This window comes from Marmota monax, unplaced genomic scaffold (genome assembly GCF_021218885.2).
Source record: "Marmota monax isolate L192 unplaced genomic scaffold, Marmota_monax_Labrador192_F-V1.1 WCK01_AAM20220418_F8-fsc00011, whole genome shotgun sequence".
In the NCBI taxonomy this organism is placed as follows: domain Eukaryota; kingdom Metazoa; phylum Chordata; class Mammalia; order Rodentia; family Sciuridae; genus Marmota; species Marmota monax.
In genome coordinates this window covers 13,870,138-13,883,916 of record NW_026693082.1, presented here as the reverse complement: position 1 = coordinate 13,883,916, position 13,779 = coordinate 13,870,138, and positions in this window count along the sequence as shown.

The following is a 13,779-nucleotide window of genomic DNA, read 5'->3' as shown; positions in this document are numbered from 1 at the left end:
ACCACCCAAGCTGGCTTCTGGGTTCTTTTGCTACTTTTCCATCATTGTCTGAGTATTTGCTTGTTTTCTTTTACATTCCAGGATCATCTCGTACTTTCTCTTTCACAGTCTATGTACTTTCCAGTTTGTGGCAAATACACATCACTCCCTCACAAATAAATTCTGAGGTCAAATTGTTACCGCTGTTGACCAGTGATGAGTCCTTGCTTCCCCAATGTTGAAGTATAACATCAGAGAAGCACACAGAGGCAAGGTCAGAGTGGAAAGTAGAAGTTTATTAAAGGACAGCAGAAAAGACTTCTCCGGAGGAAGAAGGGGACTCAAGAGGTGGAATCCATGGAAGTGCGGTTGTCTCTCCTTTTTATAGCTAAAGTCTTCTTGCATTCCTGTCACATTCCTGTCCTTTGTTCTATTAAGGGTGGGGCACAGGTGAGCCAAAGGAGTAATCTGGGCAGGAAGGACTTTCGGGTCAGCATCTTCAAGTTTGCTGGGAGCCATTTCATTAACACTTCTTTGGGATGGGCTCTGGGCCTTGGGGACATTAACATTCCAAGAGTTGTTCTGCTTTTCCCGGAATTCATTCTCAACATGGCCTCCATTTTGGATCTTACTCGATATTAGACCCGATTTACCTAACTGCACTGACTACCTGTCTTTAAATCTGGCTTCAAAATGTCAGTGGTCACTTACTATCAAGCAATCTTTATTTATAGGAGAAAAACAAAAACCAAAAACAGTTTCCATGGGTCTTCCAAAAACCAGAACATCAAAGATAGGGGAAGGCCCCCTGACTTCTCCTCTACTGGGGACTTTACCCATTTGTGCTTCTCATCTGGTCTCTGCAGACATTGTAATTTAACATGCCCATCCACATTGAGTCATTTTGACAAAAAAAAAAATGTTTGAAGGTTAAATCTGAATAGAAAAAGAAGTTGTAAGGAAAGAAGAGACAGTAATTTCATATGTCAGAAAATTACTAATTGTGTATTTTTAGTCTTTATGTCTCATCTGCCCCACTCTAAAAAAGGGGGGAGGGGCATTGACAAGTGCTACTGAGATGCAGAGGTCAGGAGTGTCCTCTGAATAGCAGAGGGGAGTGGCAGAGGAAGGACTAGCAATGTCATTCTTGAGCTGAGCTTAAAAGGATGACAGAGTTTTCTTTGGCAGATGAAGTCTGGAAATAAGCATTGAGACTTTGACTTATTCTTCCTCATTTTGTTTTTTTTCCTTATAGCATTCATTTCTGATTTTAGCACTGAAATCCTCACAGAGTGGCAAGGAAAACGTGGATGTACTAAATCCAACAGACCTGTGTTACCGTGTTACCATTTCTAGTAGAACCATTTCTATTCAAATTTACTATGATTATTTGTTTGTTAAATTTTGGCAGCGCTGTGGATCAAACTCAAGGCCTTGTGTATACTAGTTGACTCCTTTACCCCTGGGCTACATCCTCAGCTGCATTAGAATTTAAAGGCCACAAACTCTCCAGAGGTGAAGAAAGTGTTCTGGAGTTGGGACCAGAGTCTTGTGGTTGGGTCTTGGCTCTGCTTCTTACTCCTTGTCTGAATAGGACAAAACTTCTCTGAGTCTGTTTCTCATCAGTAGATGGAAAAATCCATCTTGCTTGCCTCACACAGCTGTTGTAGGAATTTAATGAGAGAAAATATGTGTAAACACATTCTAACCTGTGACATGTTCATTGAATGTGAGGTATTATCCCCAAGAATGTGCAGTACAGAAATGGACATCCAACAAATCCTTAAGATTTTCAAAATAATTTTTAAAAACATTTTGGAATACTTGTAAATTTCTGGAAAACTTGCAAAGAGAGTACGTATACCCCTCACTCAGTTTTAGTTTGCCCTATTGCTAGAGTTTTAAGTTCCTGTGGCAAATTCATCCACACTTAGACACCAACATTGGTATACTACTATTTACTCCCAGGCTTTCACCAAACGATTTTAGCATTTTTTTTTCCCACTGATTTCCTTTTTAGCTCCAAGATCCCATGTGGGATACCACATTGCATTTAGTCCATGTCTCTGGAATTTCCTCTGCTCCTGGGCAGTTTCTCCAACTTCCTTGTTTTTCTGATCTTGACAGGTTTGGGGAGTTCTGAGGTCAGTATTGAGTAAAATGGCCTCAATCCGCATTGGTCCTTTGTGGTTAGCCTGGGTTATGAGTTTTGGGAAAGAACACCATAGAAGTCCAATGCCCTTTGGTCACATCATGACACAGCTACCTGGTACCCACACAACGTCACTGATGCTGATACCACTGGGTTTTCAGTGATGAGTTCTGCTTCCTCAAATGTTGAAGTCTGAACATTAGAGAAGCGACTGAGACAAGCAAAGAAAGCAAGTTTTATTTAAATAAAAATAGTAACACAGACTTCTCCCAGGAAGGAGAAGGCGGCCATAGCTGGTTTTATGGAATCCCCAGAAGTGAAAGTGTCCTGCCCCTTTTATACATTTTAGGTTTTCTTTGTTCTCCTGCCCTCTTCCCCCTTACCTCTCTCCTTCCTTGTGCATGTGACCAGGTGCAGGAGATGCCAGTGGGATGACCAGAAGGTAAGAAGCAGGCGGGCTGGAAGGGCTAAGATGGAGCCACCAGGCCAGAAGGGAATCACAGCCCAGCAGGTAGTAATTAGCAGCTCCCTGTCTGTTCAGAGGTGCTTCATTAACAACCTTCTGAGAGGGGCAGAATAGGCAGGTAATCAGTAATCAAAGGGCTCTGGAGGTATTAACATTCCAATCTCCCAGGGGTGGCCTCCAACTTCCTGGACACAAACCGGACTCCATTTTCTTGATCTGACCCAATTACCTGTCTACACTGACTGCTGTCTTTAGTTCTCCCTTCAGTGCTGTTCACCTTGGTCACTGGGTAATGTCTGCCAGGTATCTCCACTTTAAAGTGACCATTGCCTTTGTAAGTCTCTCAGTCCAATTCACCTTCAAGGCAGAAGGGGATAAATTCCACCCCCTGAATAGAGTCGATGGGGTGATATCTACGTGTAATAACTGGAATTCTTCTGTCAGGAACTTATTTTTAAACCATCTATGAAAAGAAGCAATATTCATTGATATGAGGTTTTGTTTTTTTAGTCTCTGCTTAAACTTTTTGTTAAGAATGAGAAGATTAACATTCAGTCAACTGGCAGAGAACAGGGGATAAATGAAAAGGCACTAAAGACCTAGAAAATCCACCGACTAGAGTATAAGCTTTTTCATGCCTGCAGAGTGATTACCAGTCACAGGAATGCCCAAGAGCTGAGCTTCCTAATGAAGCAAACCATACCCCTGAGGCACCAGCAGGTGTCACTGTTGAGTAACAGCTGTGTGGCTTCTGGCTCTTCTGGTCTGTAAGCTCTTGCTGTGGACTGGAGAAGCAACGTGCTGTATCCATCATTTGTAATTCAGCCCAGAATATGTTTTAAGTTTAAATAATAAAAAGTGATTCCACTTCTGAAACCTGATTAAGGTAAAGTGATGCGTGAGCGCTTCTGCGACAATTTCAAAATCTGAAGACTTCTATGGAGGAAACATGGGTATTCAATTTAATTTTCAATTCTATTGGTAGGCTTCCTATATATATATATATATATATATATATATATATATATAGGTAGGCTTCCTAGGTGTTTTTGTTTGTTTGTTTGTTTGTTTTATTTTACCTACAGCAGTCATCTTCAAGATTAGTTATTCGTTAAAATTGATATATATGTATCAGTGGGTGTTATAGTATGCATATTATTTAGTAAAGACTTTGAGGATCATATTAATGTGTCCATAGGACCCAAAGTTTGTGGATTTTCTAGGTCTTTAGTGCCTCTTCATTTACCCCCTGTTCTTTGCCAGTTGACTGAATGTTAATCTTCTCATTCTTAACAAAAAGTTAAGTAAGCAGAGAATAAAAAAGGTTATTTAAGATGACCATCTGGGCCTCAAATGATAGAGTACAGTACTTTAGGTGGCTGCTAAACTGGATTTCCAGGATAGGTTCAGACCCAGCATGGTGCACATACCTGTAATCCCAGTGGTTTGAGAGGGTGAGACAGGAGGATCGTGAGTTCAAAGCCAGCCTCTGCAAAAAAGTGAGGTGCTAAGCAACTCAGTGGACCCTGTCTCCAAATAAAATACAAACTAGGTCTGGGGATGTGGTTCAGTGGTCAAGTGCCCCTGAGTTCAATCCTCAGTACCAAAAAAATAGGTTCAGAGATAGAGAGGGAGGAAGCAAAGCCTGATTAGAGGAAGGAATATTTACCTTTTGGAGAGGTGCCCCTGAGACTTCTTGAACACAAAGTAAAATATATTTCTACCCCTTTCCCAATGTTCACTTTTCAATTAACATGTATCAGTATATCTAAGATCATTTCCACTGGGAAACTTTTATTTTTGTTTAGCACAGCAAACTGAACGTTGCATCAAAATTTAGGGCATATTCTGATACTTTATTTATATTAAAGACTTGGTCTGAATTTGTCTTCTTTTTTAAAAGAAACTGTGGAAAACATAATAGACTGAATTCTGAACTACCATATTTTAAAACAGAAGTTCACTTGATTTTATATAACATCTTATAAGGGTAGATCATACTTAGATCATAGGTTTGAATGTGTTAGGTTATTTATTCTAAATGATTCTAAGATAGTAGAAGATAAATTAAAATATTATCCACCACTTTTTGAGTAGTTAATACAACCTGGGAACTATTTTAAGTACTTTACTCACATTATCTCATTTAGTATTTAAAAATAACACAACGGGAAGAGATTATTATCTCCATTTTGTAGGAAAGCAAATTGGTGTTTAGACATAGACTAAGTAGCTTATCTAAAGTCAGAAACTCGGTGAGTGGCAATGTCCAGAATCTGTTTACTCTAAATGACAACTGACCTTCTCTTATGGGTGTTTCTATAGCTGGATTAAATTCAGATCAATCCCCTTACAGTGGCAGCAAGACATTACACTATCTCATATCAACATTTAATCCAAGAAACTTGGAAAACCATCTAGACAAAATTTTTTTCTCTTCAATATAAAACAGAGAAAACAATTGGATTTAAGTTCATTGTACTGTGTTGTATTTAGGATCTTGATCTTAGCATGTTCCTGGCAAATGAGTCTTACCTTAAAGTTCATCCTAAAAGGGTGTGCAGACTTTTGGTGCAGACTTGGATTGTTTTTTACTAAGTGAATTCTAAGATGACAGCAGTTTGGCAGAACCTGGTTGGGGAAATAAATGACTAAAAATAGATGGTTTAGATTAATTTAGCACATGGGGAAGCTTGGCATCATATTATGCCATCATTCTCTAACACTGATTAGTACTGATTATAACAGAATCAATATTATAGCTTTAAAATTTTATAAAGGGCGTTATTTTTATCTAAGCAGTATAGGAGCATGAAATGGGAAAGTTATTCAATGACAAAATGGTTTATCCCTGCATCTAAATCCTTGCTGGGTTTGTTGAACTTTGAAGAAGTTTATCTCACATAATCTTAGCTAACACTGTGACAAGAAATCTGAAACTGTCCTGCTTGGCTGTTTGTGATCACTTTATCAGTTTCGTTACACAAGCTTTAAGTAAGCCATTACTATAAACTAAATGTTTGTTTCCCCTACAAATTTGTACCTTGAGGTCTTATCATCAACTCCTTGGATTTGAAGGTGGGATCTGTGGGAGGCGATCTTGTGGAGCTCTTGTGAATGGGATTAGTGCCCTTATAAAAGAGACCCAGTGGGTTCCCTCTTCCTTCTGTCAAGTTTGAGAAGATGAAGCAAAAAAGAGAACTGTCAATAAATCAGAAAGCCAGTTCTTGCCAGACACTGCATCTGCTGGCACATTGATTTGGGACTTCCTAGCCTCCAGATTGGACACATTTCTATTGTCTATAAGACACCTACTTTTTGGTATTCTGTTATAGCAGCCCAAATGGTCTCAGGCAGCTATGTTTAGAGGAGAGAACCGGATGATCGGATTCCTCATTTTCAACGTTACTTGTCCAAGGTCAGAAAACTAAATCAAGCCCAGAACTGGGTGTGCTTGACTTCTACTTCTCATCAGAGCTCCTTTTAGGGCCTCCCCCTTTTCTGCTTCTCTACACACAAAGACACAAGTTGGCATCAATCAAACACTAGATGTTTATTCTCTATCTGTCCAACCAGACTCAAAGTCTTCTTTGAAAATCAGGCCTTTCCTCTCTTTACCACAACATCATTGTTTTCTGAGCTAAATCCAGGTTCAAATAAGACTTGTGACAGATTTGGATCAAAAGCAGGTGGTAAGTAAAGACTTAAAACTTTGCAGAATGTTACCCGTTATTCCTGATTGAGCATCGTGACTGTGAAAGAAATAATGGCCTACATGTGTAAAAGCAAAAACAAAAGAAGAAAAATAATATAATTAAGTGATGAAGTGTTCACAGTAAAGACAGAACATGGACTTAGCTTGGCTTACTGCAGTTTTCAATATCCCTCTACTAAACCAACCCATGCCCATGTTAATGTGTAAAGAGTAGAGATGTTAATTGGGATGCCAACCAATTAACAAAAGAGTCAAAGTTAAGCTGAAATGTAACATGTACCTTTATCTAGAAGAAAAATCACTGAAGATCCCCTCTCCTTTTTGATGCACTTCTGCCACTGGGAGGCTTCTGGTATCAAGAAACAAATACTTCAGAAGAATCACATTCTCATCCAAGCACCATCATTAACACAAGCTGTACCACTAAGTGATATGAATGAGCAGATTGATTCACATCACCTTAGGCAAGTGGTCAGATACGACAGCAAATAATTTTATTAGGTAAGGATGCTGCCCAGCATCAATGTGTTTGCAACAAAAGTATATCTGAGTCATAACTACTTCGTTCAATACCCAGACTCTGGATTTGAACTCCGATCTTTAATGTGCTATGTGGATTCTTTGCATCGCTGAACACTGTTCTTTTGTTGTGATGGCCAGAAGCCACTCCAATGTCTTCTGGAAAAGATCCATCTGTCAGACAACAGTGTAGCAGCGCATGTTAAGTGTTCTTTCTTGAGTCAGTAATTATATGGGCATTATTATTGTCTAAGCAGTATAGGGGCAAGAAATGGGAAAGTTAGTCAATGACAAAATGGTTTATCTTTTTCTTAGTTCCTGATGGACCTTTATTTTATTCATTTATTTATATGTGGTGCTGAGAATCGAACCCAGTGCCTCACACATGCTAGGCAAGCGCTCTACCACTGAGCCACAGCCACAGCCCTGGGCTTAAAGATGATATAAAACTCATGCTAAACAGATGCAAAGTGACTGTTTTTAAAGAAGTTTCCTTTGGAACATAGTCTAATAATATATTTTAAATAAGTTGGTTTTGTGGTTTTTTTTAAAAAAACAGACTAATGTTTGAATCAGTCTTTGGGGAAGCACACATTCAAATCGTCTTAGCAAGGGGACTCTTTAATTGGGGGGAGGATTCTTATAGGGCTTTTTGTTCACAATCACCCCTCAGAGGAATAACACCAGCAGGACAAGGGCGAGGTGGGGTGCTAAAATGCTCAGAGACCATGTTGGAGACTTCAGCTCCCAAGGGTGGCCTGGGAGAGAGGTGTCAAGAGACTCAGAGGAAGTTATTTATGTGGGAGGGGTCGAAGAACAGCAGGGTTGTGTAAAGTAACAGCAGGCAGAAATCCCTAAGGAGAGAGCAGCCCAGGAGAAACTGCCCAGGGCAGGGGGCTCAGGGATTAGAAGGCCCAGTGTTCCAGTTTTGGGTGGATTGCTATGAAGTGCTAAAATGTGCAAGCCACCTCCTTTGTCATTCTCTAAGGCTTCAGAAAATCCGCCACCCATGGCGTCTCTTCCTTTGAGATAAACAAGAAGTCTCTTCCACTTTGCATTTGGCAGGAGAGAACTCCAGGGCGACACAGATGTGAGGCCCCACAGTCCCCTGAGAAGAGGCCTGGGTTTCTCCAAGGAATATGCAGAAATTCAGGAGGCTTGCTGGATAGAGGTCAAAGCAACAGAAATGTTAAAGAGAAAATTGATCCAAAGTTACTGTTTTGGGACCTGTGAGTCCCAAAGATGTCAAATTAGCCCAGGAAATGTGGGGTCTCTCCCTCAGTCTTCTCCTTCCATGTGTTAGTTAGTATCTGGACTCCGGCTTTCTTCCACCTTTCTCCCACACTCTGGTGTCCTCTGGCTGCTCCAGTCACCTACCGCTCTTAATTCTGTTTTCATCCGTTTTTTATTCCTGTTTGAATCAGTTAGTCACCTCCTTGTCCAAGCTCCTTAGTTCTTACCATGCCGAGACATTGATCTTTCAAAGATTTAACCAGCCAAATAACGTTCTCCTTTCATTCACTTTCACTATAGTTGGCAGGTCAACAAAACGTACCACTTAAGATACAATCTCTGGCCTGGCAAGCCAATGCTAACCGCTGCCATGAGTTCCCTGATTCCCTCCCTGACCCATTAGTACATCCCTGATGTTGTCAGCATACTGCTCACAAAATAGTAATAGTAACTAAAATTGAAATGAATATGCTAATTTTCACTTTGTGATAGTTCCCATCAGGGTCTCCGAAGGGGGCCAAAAAATAAATAGCAGTCTTCTTCCCCCATCTGCAATCTGAAAAAAAAAAAAAATTAAGGGGGAAAAGGGAAATATGAGTGGCAGAAACCAAATATCATTTTTCTTATTGAAGATGGCCAAGGGGGCATGTAGGCGAAAGGCAAATGGGGCTTGGAAAATGGAACCCTGAGCTCAGCACACTTGTCAGCTTGCTGCTGTCTCAGTAGTGTGGCTGGGGCTGGCCTCCTAGGGTTACAAACAGGCACTCCTTACCCACAGAGAGGAGTCAGGGAAGGGATTGTGTCCTCTCTGCAATTGCCCCGAATGTTCCAACAGTGGGCAGAGGCTGGGTGCTCTAAAGGAGATATACTCCTGAGGAAAATCAGAGAGCTGGGAAGAGGTATTTTCCCTCTATTATTTCATCATGACTATAAAGGAAAAAGTTTAGGAGAATTTTGGCTCCCTAACTGCTCTTAAGAATTATATTATCTAGTTAAATCTTTCCATTTTGGCTTTCTTCTTTTAGATTTTTTTGATGAGCATATTTGGTCCATACCTTATTGTGCCTTATTGTGGCGATGGGAAAATTTTGGATTTTAAGATATTGTAGGAAACAAATCTTTGCAAATTTTCTCAGAAATTATAACTGATTTGTGGCAAATATTATAGACTAAAAAAATTCTTCTCTTCTTCTGTCATATTGATACTACTCATCTTTCTACATATTACAGGAAAATAAAAACAAAAACAGAAAACACAGTCATAACACTGAAGGTGTCTGAGATGATTTTTTGGTGCTAGAAAAAAAAAGTAAAACAATTCAAAAGTAGCACAAACATGATAGTGATTCAGTATTAGACATAATTATGTATTGCTTTAAAAGACACACTAGGTCATGTGACAAAAAATATGTATTGGTCATTTTCTATTTTGATGACTTAATGTGAAGCATTTTCTATACACAACATAATTTAATACTTCACACTTTTCTTTTGGTAAGCTTCTGATTTTAAATCTGCATGTCACTTTAATTTATAAAAGATAATATATAGAAATTATATAACATTTTATATTTCCAAAGTAATTTGCTAACTTTAAATGAATAATGCGAGCATACCCTTGGGACCAGATCACAGACAATACATGCCTTATTTCCATGAGAATTCATGAGAGATATAGTTATACAAATAATTAAGTTCAAAAATTGTGCATAACTATACAAAATAACTTCTACAGGAGGCATGTTTGGAGTCGATCAAACACATGAAAGAAAAGGAAGTTCTTAGCAAAAGAAATTGGCCACCTCAGCTTAATAGGTTGTTGGAATAGCTAGTAAATATGTGTATACAAATAGGAAAATTAGCATGTTAAAAGCAATACACTTTCTCACTGGTAGACTGAACCGGGACCAGGAAACCTGAGGGGTCACATGTCCCCTGAGATTCTTTTCGCTATGTATAAGATAAACGTGATGCAAAAAGATACCCCAGTGATACCCACTTAAATCCATCTTAAGAAGAGACTTGTGATGGGAAAGGATGATTTAGTAATGAAAGAAGGAAGAAAATGGTAAAAGGGAGGAATTTATCATGATCTCACAGTATTTATTTTTGTATGCTTCCTTTGTACTAAAACCTATAACTGTATTTTTTCAGCCAGTGCAACTTATCTCATCATATCAGTTGGAGAACAATTGATTTAGTTTTTCATTGCTAGAGAATGGAGGAGATCAGGTGTGGCGGTACACACCTATAATCCTAGCTACTTGAAAGGCTGAGATTGAAGCATTCCAAGTTGGAGGCTAGCCTGGGCAACTTAGCCAGACCCTGTAGCAAAAATTAAAAGGGCTGCAGATGTAGTTCAGAGATAGAGAGTCCCTGGGCTCAATCCTCAGTATTGCACCAACCAACCAACAAAAAAACTGCAGTCAAAGGAAATCTCTCTTCCCTAGCCCTATTAGAGTATCTGTTTTGCTGCCTGTTAGTTCTCTTTCATACTAGTCTATTAGTTCTCCCACGTTCCTGCTTCTCTCTCTTGCTGGTCTGTATTTAAGTGAAACCTCTTTGCATCAGGCCATTTTATACCTCTGAGGACTTCTGTCTCTTGGGATTGCTGAAAATTAAGACTTGAAGAAGAGACATTTCACAGACTGTTTTCATTGCTGATCCTGTTTCTCTGGCCACACTTTAAAGAGGGTCTGTAATCTCTAACACATGCGCAGAAAATGAATGCCTGCCATAGTCACCATTTGCCTGAGAATGGGTCTCCCTGGGCACTGTTCTTTCCTCTCTCATGTGTACTCTGTGTCTAATCTACTTGTCTGGTGCTGGCTTCTTGATTGCAAGAGAAAAGTCAGTGGGAAGAGTCACATAGGTAATAACAGTGACATAAAAAGGAAAGGGTTATTGGTTGACACCAGGAAGTTCTCAGTTGAAACAGCAGCCTAACAGAGGTCTTGAGGATCCTGACTTTTTGCCATTTGATTCCATCATTCTTAGTGTGTTGGCTTTTGTCTTCATGCTTGCCACCTCATGTTGAAAGATGGACACTGTGCTACAGAATGTTATCATGGCCATTCTCTGGGCTAGAGGAGAGAGGAAGTGGGTGTGATGGTACCAGCACCCCTCATCAGTCAGAACTGTTATATGGCTGCTCATACTTCAGCTGAGCCTGGGAAATGCAGATCTTAGCTTTAGAGCTGCTATAGGAGAGAAAGACATGGAATGGTGTATGCCTGTAATTTCAGTGACTCCAGAGGCTGAAGCAGGAGGATTGCAAGTTCAAAGCCAGCCTGGGCAACTTAGCAAGAACCTGTCTTGAAATAAAAATTGAAAAGGGCTGGGGATGTAGCTCAGTGGTAGAGCACCTTGGGTTCAAACTCTATTACTGAAAAAAAAAATTATATATACACACACACACACACACACGAAGAAGAAGAAGAAGAGAGTAGGAAATGACGTTTTACCAGCCAAACTATAGTGTTTGCCTTCAATGTGAACTAAAGAAATCCCTTACCGACTTCTCCCCAATGGTCAGGAGTGATTGATTCCATCTTTCCTATTTTTCACTATCATACTCCTCATATAGCACACATCAGTTGTTTAAAAGCCAATAACCATTCTGCAGATTGCACTAGAATAGGGATAACAATCATAAAGTTACTGATTTATTCATTGAATTCTTCAGTTCATCTTTAATTATTGAGTATCTACCTACTTCTGCTAATCACTGAAATACAATGTTGACAAATGTATATTTCCTGTCACTGAGTATATATCTTATCTGTACTGTGGTTAATCAATTAAGAATACTTTCAGATACTCGAAGGAAATTCAACTCACAGTGACTTAAACCTTATTAACAATCTATAATTAGTTATGACAATATGTATAACTCATAATAACAATAATTTGCTTTTTAAAAAATTCAAAAGCAGCTGAACAGGAGCTCCCCAAGATGAGGGTGCTAGGATCATGTTTCTTTGATGCCCTCTGTCCCCATGATTGTAAGATGGCTGCCACAGCTCCAAATATCTCATCCTTCAAGAATGTGCACAATGACAGCCAAGATAGTGACAGAATGATTATCTTGTGCCTCCTTGTTTTATCAGAGAGTGCAATATTTCTCAGAGGTCTCCTTAGCAGACTTATTGGCTAGAATGGGGTCAAATGACCACTAACAGCTTTAAGGAAGTCTAGAAGAGTGTCTGGTGAGGAAGAATTAGGGGATTGGGAATTAATATTGAGTAGTGGTCAGCAAAGAGCATTGTCATAAATGCCTTAGAGTTTTCCACATACTTTTACATTCATGATCCCATGACTCAATGGGACTACTAACCAAACATTCTGGAAATCCAAAATTGGAATAAGAGGTATAAGCAGCATCCACCATGTGGGAACTTCTGGCAATGAAGTCATTTAAAGATCCTGTGAAAGTGTAAATTTAATGCAAAGGTTTTAGAGATATTATAATGTATTTTGCTATAAAACATGCACGTAAGAACCCAAGGAGAAATTCAGAAGATTTTATAGTTTGGGAAGATAATTACATGGTGGAATGAAAAGAGAAATCAAGATGCAAGGATTCTAGGCTCTGCTTTGGATAAACTACTGGCAGTATTCTAAGCCCGTTTCCTCATCTGTAAAATTATGTACTTGAACAATATTAGAGGATCCCTCAAGTCCTTCTCAAATGTAAGAGAACCTCTATAATCATCATGCTGAAAGTCATAGCTAAAGTAACAATAGAATTCATTTATTTCAAGTTCTTTTTACAAATGAGACAACTTAAGACTCAGAAAGGTCACCATTTGTCTCAATTTACTCATTTAAGTTAGAAATTTGAGTCTCAGTATAGAGCACACAATGCTTGATATCACAAATAATTGATAGTGCTTCTCAATATAATTTTAAACATTTGGCCTCTTTCTTAGTTTTTCATCTCGGGCAGAATCTCTCTGAGAGCATTTACTCTGTGTAATAAAATGCAAATAATGAGATTCTTTAAAAGTCCACTTTTTAGTGATTAAGTCTTTGGGTACATGATTTTATCTCTCTGTAAAATAAAAATTGAATCGTATCTTTAGAGGTTTTTTTTCTTTTTGGAGGACTAGATAATCTAGTGTGCACACTAAAACACAGCAAGGACCCATCTGTGGTAAACATGAATACCATTAGTGTCTCCCCAGCCATCCATTGCAGGTATTTAAAGCTACTCCAAACTTGGGGAAATGTCTTAGGTCCATGTCCCCAGCAGGTTGTGTAGGGGTGAATCTGAATCACACTATTATTATTTTGTCTTTATATGATCATATCTTTTACCTTCATATTATATAGATATGAAGCCTCTGTGTAGTAACTAAGGGTGTGGTACCTAACTGGGAGTCAGACCAACCATTATGCTGCCCACTGAGCTCAGTAACTGGTGATTTCTAGAAGAAGAATAAAAAAAAAAAAACAAAAAAACAAAAAAACCAAAGGATTCTAAACCTAGGATTTATGGGTGCTTCGTAGCATAAAACCACCTAACAATTCATTTAAACAGACTTTCTCAACCTTGGCATTTATTGACACTTTGGGCCCAATTGTTCAGGGGACTGACCTGTGCATTGTAGTTAGCAGGTTCCCTGGCCTTTATCGCCTAGATGCCAGAAGCACCTCTCTAGTCATAGGCCATAACCAAAAATATCTTCAGACCTTGCTGAAGGTCTCCTGAGT